General features: G+C 38.3%; 1 pseudogene; it reads right to left on the reverse strand.

Annotated features, from left to right (window-relative positions):
- Nucleotides 1–6,638: 6,638 nt before the first annotated feature.
- Nucleotides 6,639–6,759, reverse strand: LOC144473914 (5S ribosomal RNA; annotated as a pseudogene).
- Between the last annotated feature and the right edge of the window lie 510 nt (nucleotides 6,760–7,269).

Below are 7,269 nucleotides of genomic sequence, written 5' to 3' on the forward strand. Positions count from 1 at the left end.
ATTCCAGGGAGGAAACGCGGATTTTCGCGCGTCGTCCCCGCGAATTTCTCTATTCCACGGACGATTTGTCCATAGCGAGGAGCGTATCTCGCATCGGGGTCAGCCCGTCGACTTTTCGAATTTCGTTCGACGTCCCGCGACCCGGATCATTCTTTATTAATCTCACACGGTTCCCCGGGCCACTAATTTCTGCCAGCGTATAGCTCTTCGTTAGCCAGCCACGACGAGCCACGAGACGCGAACCTAGCCGGCGATGTTTCTATTTGAATTTATGGATCCTTTATTTCCGTGTCGCGACATGAATTTCTTCGAACGCCAATTTCTCACCGCGACGCAAAGCGCCCCACTGGAAAACATCTGTTGAAAGGACCCGCGTTTTTTCAATTAACCGCCTACCCAATTTCGCGCTATCTTCGCCGAACGGTCGGAACGCTATTTTCGAAGGTTTCGTTTCATCAAAGCCCGCGAAAGACACTCTTTTTCAATCTTCATTTGACACTGTTTTTTGCGAAAGCGGGCACCGAGACAGTTTCTTCGATTTTCATTTCACGCTGTTTTATGTCACAGCAGGCGACAGATATTTGTGCAATCTTCATTTCGCGCTATTTTTTCACGAAAGGGAGCACTTTTTGCAATTCTCAATTGACACTATTTTTAAAGAAAGCGAGCGAGAAGTCGACGAGTGAAATTTTAATACGATACCTCGAACAGAGACCGGGTCGACCATTTATATTTTTCAATAGAATTATTTTATACTAATTGATCGGAATTTAATTTTCAACTAGTAGATGATATTTTTGCAACGTTGTTTTTACGAACGGCTTTGAAAATTCAAGCTAAATTGAAAATGTCACATTTTTATAGCTTTATAAAAATTTTATATTGGTTTATAAATGTAACAGCAAGATATTTGTTTTCATTTTTAACGACAATATAATCTATTGTTAATCACTTGTCACCTGTCTTTTCCATTTTCCCTAGACTAAAAATACTGTTAAAAAAACTAAATATTCCTTCGACGATTCCGAGCGATTTACTACTTACTAATTATTTTACATATAAAAATAACATTTTTGATTATTATGGTAATAATACAAAGAAATTCCTCGAAAATTGTAGGAGCTATCATCATTAATACATTCGACCGTTTGCATTAATTAAGGATTATAGAAAATATCGTTCGTCAGTCTTTTCGATTTTCCCTAAAACAATTCAAAAATTAATTGACTAAAAATACTGTTAAAAAAACTAAATATCCCTTCGACGATTCCGAGCGATTTACTACTTACTAAATATTTTGCATATAAAAATAACATTGTTTTTCATTATGGTAAAATCACAAAAAGGTTCCTCGAAAACTGTACGATTTATCATAATTGATATATATTACGTTCTGCGTTAATTAACCCCTTGCACTACGATTCCTTTCACGCTGACTTGATCAGCACTTATTTGTCCTCAACATTTCTAACAATAACACCAGACAACTTTTGTTTCTTTTATTGTCGTTTTGGACTCTTGTTTCTAAACTTTGGTAACAAGAATTTATTTTTATTTCGATATAGAAGTAATTAATAATATTCATATTTAATAGATCTAGCATGAAATCTGTATCACGAGACTGATCCCTTATTATGACACAAAGGGATAAAAATTGTAAAAATATCTCTCACCACTCTTTTCCATTTTCCCCAGAACAATCCAAAAATTAATCGACCAAAAATCTCTTTGGGAAACCTAACCCTCCCGACTCACTATTCTTCCAACCCTCTGACGTACGATGACTGGTACCCTCGCGCTTGCAGAATTTCCCGTAGTCAGTCAGATTTCTTCTTCAGTCAGTCTAGAAATTGATTTCCCGCGTCACAGATGCTTCCGAGTAATGAAACCGGGGATCCCGTTAAATCGTGGCCAGGTTCCCCGCGTTACTTTATTCCCTAGTATCTGGTTATTACCCGATTGTTCCGCGGCCCTCGATCGTCACCGATTCGGCCGGCGCCCGGGCCGCTAACTTTCGCGCATAAATATTCCGCTCGGTATCAAAGGTAAACCGAAGAATTCGATCATCGGTGATATCCCCGATAAAACACGATGCCTCTCCGATTTTTTTTTTTTATTGGTGCCCGGAGAAGGAGAGGAGGGGGGGGGTGGCCGCCGAGGAAGGGGGGAACCGGGTCTCATGCATAGCAGCGCAGAAGTTCCGGCAGCCGGCGAAGAAAAGTCGCTAGTCATTCATCTGCCGATGTCGGTACTTTCGGTCAGCTTTAAAACTTCTTTGGTGATAGTTTGTCGAACACCGTGGGAACAAGGGAAGGAAGGGAAGGGCGCCGCGCCGCCCTCCCACCCTCGAATCCCTGACGACTTCGACGCCTCCGCTCTCTGCCCTCCGCCGAGTAACAAAGCGAATCAATTACCTATTTTCTCGGTCGAAAAACTTGTTTCGTTTACGCTGACGCGAGTGAAATTATTGCCCCGTCGGGCCGCGCTCGGTGCCGGGTAATGTTTATAGAGAAAACATTTCGCACGCTTTTTTAAATAATAGGTCGCCCGCGGTTTGAACGGTATTCCGAGTCGGCCGTGAAATTTCAGGTTATCAAGTGTTTGTCTTTAATAGGAGCATGATAGTAAATATTTTAGTTTGATAATAGATGTTTTGTTGTGTTTGCAGTTTGTTTTGATACTTGTAATATTTTTTATCTTAATACGGAGCGTGAAATGATTTACTTTTGTTAGGAGCGGATGTTTTTGAGACGTCCAGTTTATGGATTTTTTAGGACGTTAGATGACCTAAAATTGGACGTTTTAAGTCAGACCCTTAATTCCCCTTAATTCTAATTTGGGACACTTTTAAGACGTCTTTAAGGCGTCTGTTTTAAGTCAAGTCCTTAAGACCAATGCTTTAAAAATTCTTAAAGTCATTCTTGAATGTCGTACACCGACGTCTTTAAGACATCCTAAAGACGCCTTGTGCCATCTAGGTTATTACATAATCTAAAAATAAATTGTGTACATAATTAACTCACATCAACAAAAAAGATCTAATATTAGAAATTATAAGATAAGCAAATGAAATTTATTTGTCACTTAAAGTACTTCGTTCAGTATTACACAATATTTTAATTATACTTCACGCTGTGATTTGGCAAAATAAAAACATTTTATTTGATGACAATTAAATCAATAAATGGAAAATCTATAGCAGAAATATTTTCAGCGTTTTTCGAATCAAATATTATTTGAAATATCATCGCAACAATTTTTTTACAACCAATGAAATACATTATTTTTAAAAGTACAGCAAATGAAAGTCGAGCAAATATTTTATTTTTCAAATTACATTCTTTCAAACGAACGAAGTCTTTCGTTTTTAAAAGCACATGCTTTTGCCGAAGTAAAACATTTATTTGCTATTTGCCATTTAAGATACTGTTTTATCCAGCTTGAAATTATTCTCCTTGGTTGAATTAGAAAAGTTGAATCGTAGAACGCTCGAATTAAATTCCGAATTGAATGATTTGAATCGAGTGAAATTCAATGGTCGAATGAACAGAATAATCTTGAGGTATTTAAGAGGAAAACCTCTCTCATCCGAACTATGCTTGTCGCTAGACATCTGGACGAGATTATCAGCGGAAGCACAATTGCATTGTCTTAGTTGACGATCGAATGGCCTATTGCACGACCCATTCAGTCTTCGAGTTTCTAGAATTTGCAAATTTGATATGACAAAGCGCATAATATAAAATAATCGCCTAAGATGTTAACGTTTCATCGACCAGAAGCCTGCGAGTTAGTTATCATGGCAACCAATAATTGATCTATTATGGAGATAAAAGTGTTAGATTGTATTACTCTGAGCTCCCATATCATTATACAATTTTTGGAAGTATTAAATACCTTCGGGAGGAATAAAATAAAAATAAAAACTAAAATTTAACATTGAGCTACTACAATCTCTAATATCATTATATAATTTTTTAAGTATTATAAACCTTTTCTGATAAATAAAATAAATAGAATAAACATCGTTACGAAAATATAAAAATGTCATTACAGCGATCGAATGACGGTAAAGCGTTGACATAATTTCATTTACTTAAACTTCGTCGAAGGGCTCGAAAAACGATTACAGCGGTCTTAATCCAGAACATTATCGTTTCGGATAAAAAGTGAGCTTCCTAACCTGGGGAAAAGCGACGTCCCCAGCTTGGGACAGGCTGCGAAAGGTATTCGGAATCGGCGACAGTGTGTTGATTGCAGACGTAATTAATGCGGCTGACCTTGCTCGGAACGTCCTGCCTAGACTGCAGAGGAGGCCGGGAGTCCATTATCGTCGCGAGGAACTTAAATGAATTATCTCTCCGGAGCCGCGGGTTACCTTTATAGGCTGTCGTGGCGGAGGAGGGGGGGGGTGGAACGGCAAGAGGCCGTCCTAGCCGCGCGGGGGCGGCGGAATAATTCCGAAAGATGCAAAACCCGGAAAAGTTCGTAAAACTGACGTTCCGGTAATTAGATTCAACGGGCGCAAAAGGGCAACCGCGAGGCTTGACAGCGGGCGAACTTGCTCCGATCCATTTCAATGAGCGATTATAAAATCCGTCTACGCCGTGTACAGAAAGTTCCGCGCTTCGCTACCGGTATTTTGCAATTACTATTTTCATTTACATACTGCTACCACCGCTTCCCCTTCCCCGAGCTGAGTGATCGTGCAATTGCTAAACAAAATCCTAAGAGCCGACCGCCGATGCAGCGAGTCTTTACCAAAGTATCGGGCTTCGTTTGAATTTTAAAGGCACGCCCCGAATCATTGCCTGTCAATTATATCATTCGGCCGTGCGGCAACGACGAACAGCGGAGAACACGAGTCATTGGGTTCGTTAATTTTTATATTTGTCTGTGTGATTAAAAAATGTTTTTATTAGAAGACGAGAGACTGCAGAATGAAGCTTGTCTTTGTCGTTTGCGATAGAGATGGGTCGAATAACAATTTCTTTCTTTGTTTCAAAATTTCAGTGATTTTGGAGTAATATGTAGATGTTCTTAAGCGAAGACAATAAACTAGTTGTATAAATTATTATATAGAACGTAACTTAGTGTAGTTTAGTCAAGTTTGATTTATTGCATTTTATTTGAACATAATTTATTCTAATTTATTCAAGTTTAATTTATCGTACCTGATTCTATTCTATTCTACTCTATTTTCTCGTTTTATTTTTTACTCTATCTATTTTATTAAATTATACTGTACGTGATGAACAAGAAGATGGGCGGCTTCTAATTCGCAAGAAAAACAACAGAGTTTATTTGATAATCCTTCAATTATTTTAATATTTAATATTGAAAATCACGTCAAGCTATTTAAGAGCACTGTTACATTATTCTCAATTAATGATTGAGGAACCAGATCAATATCTAATATAGAGAATTTATATTTTACATAAAAATCCATAGTCCTTACATTATGGAATAAAAATAATATCTCACTTTGACATAAATATACATACTGCAAAATTCGACTGAAAAGAGTTGACTGTGCCATACCTACATTCAAGATGTTCCTGGTTGTCATGTGTAACAGAACGATGACAAAGCGCGTCCGTTTCTAATTTTATTTATACGCACGAACAATTAAATATTGACGAAGCAATGGCGCGAGCCCCCGTGAATAGTTTTCGCACGTGTTCTGCATTTAGGAGCGAATACCGTTGTATTATAGAGCAGTTTGTACACGGGCGCAGGACACGTATCTAAAAATATGAAGCGACCGAGCCCTACGTAAGAATACATTCCCACCCTTGATCGTTGACGTCACTGTTAGCCAGCCAATGGCTGCGGCCGCCGGAACTGTCACAGACGTAACACGTGGACAGTTTGTTGATCTGTGCCGACCGGGCTTGCTGAATAAACTATTGGTGTCCTCATTGTGGCCAAAAGTGGAAAATCTCTCTCCCTCTCTCTCTCTCTCTCTCTCTCTCTCTCTCTCTTTCTCCACGGTGGGTCAACAATGATTCAGTTTACGTGGATCAACCGGGCCACGATATTGATCCTCGACGGTTGGGTCAATTTCGACCCGGCGATTCAAAGGCAATTTTTTCCCACAAGCAGATAAGTCCTTCGCATCCTCGAAGCATTCCGAACCATTGACCTCGTTCGATTTCTATCGAGCGTATATGTTTTTTTTTTACAAAGACTTCGTTGTACAAGAGCTCCCGCGCAGGTCGATATATTTTTATTAAACAAATTGGAAGAGTACGTTTATATTGGAATCGCCGTCCAATTCTGTTGCAAGCACTCGCGTAGATAAATGAGAGAATATATTTGATCCTCTTAGGCACGGCTGGATTTTGCGCGAATGAAATTCTTCATAACTACAGTTACCATTTTTCTTAATATATTATATATTGTTTTTGGTGTATATATTCTTTGCTATATATACTTAGTGTATTATACATTTAGAGTGAAAGTGTTTACTTTAATAACTAATAATACGATTGAGTAAAGCACGAAACATCCGCGAAAGCTGCTATAATGGCACGACGCGTCTAAGAGGTTAATAACTTATTTCGTTGTTTAATAATTTATCCTAGTATTTAGTAATTTATCTTATTCTTTAGTAATTTAAAAAAAAAGAGAAACTGTGACAACAACACATGGTGTTCCCAGGCGGTCACCCATCCAAGTACTGTCCATGCTCAACACTGTTTCACTTCGATGATCGGACGAGAATCGGTTTTTTTGCAGTGCGATTTGATCGTTGTCGTTTCTTTAGTAATTGATTTTATTATTTAATAATTTACTAAATAATCGCTCACACGATTACGAGACTTATCTTGATCTAATTAATCCAACGTAGATCATAGGCACACAGAAACTGGCTCCAGAAATATCCTCCTCTTTCTCTTAATATTCACAAGAAATTCATGGGAAAATTTCTATGGACAAAAGAAATTCTGAAATCTTCTTTCGAGTCCTAAAAAAATGTCATTTAAAATGCTACAACTGTGTTCTAAAGTCGTATTCAAGGCGGCAACATGGCACAGTAAATCATGCTGATTAATCCAACGTAGATCCTAGGCACACAATAACTAGCTCCAGAACTATCTCCCTCTTTCTCTTAATATTTAAAAAAGATTCGGAAAATTTCTGTGGGCAAAAGGAATTTTGAAACCTACTTTCAACTTCTCAAAAAATGTCATTTAAACTGCTACAACTGTGTTGTAGAGTTGCGTTGAACTCCTGAAGGCGCCAACAGGGCACGGTAAATCGTTC

This window comes from Augochlora pura, chromosome 7 (assembly GCF_028453695.1).
Source record: "Augochlora pura isolate Apur16 chromosome 7, APUR_v2.2.1, whole genome shotgun sequence".
Lineage (NCBI taxonomy): Eukaryota > Metazoa > Arthropoda > Insecta > Hymenoptera > Halictidae > Augochlora > Augochlora pura.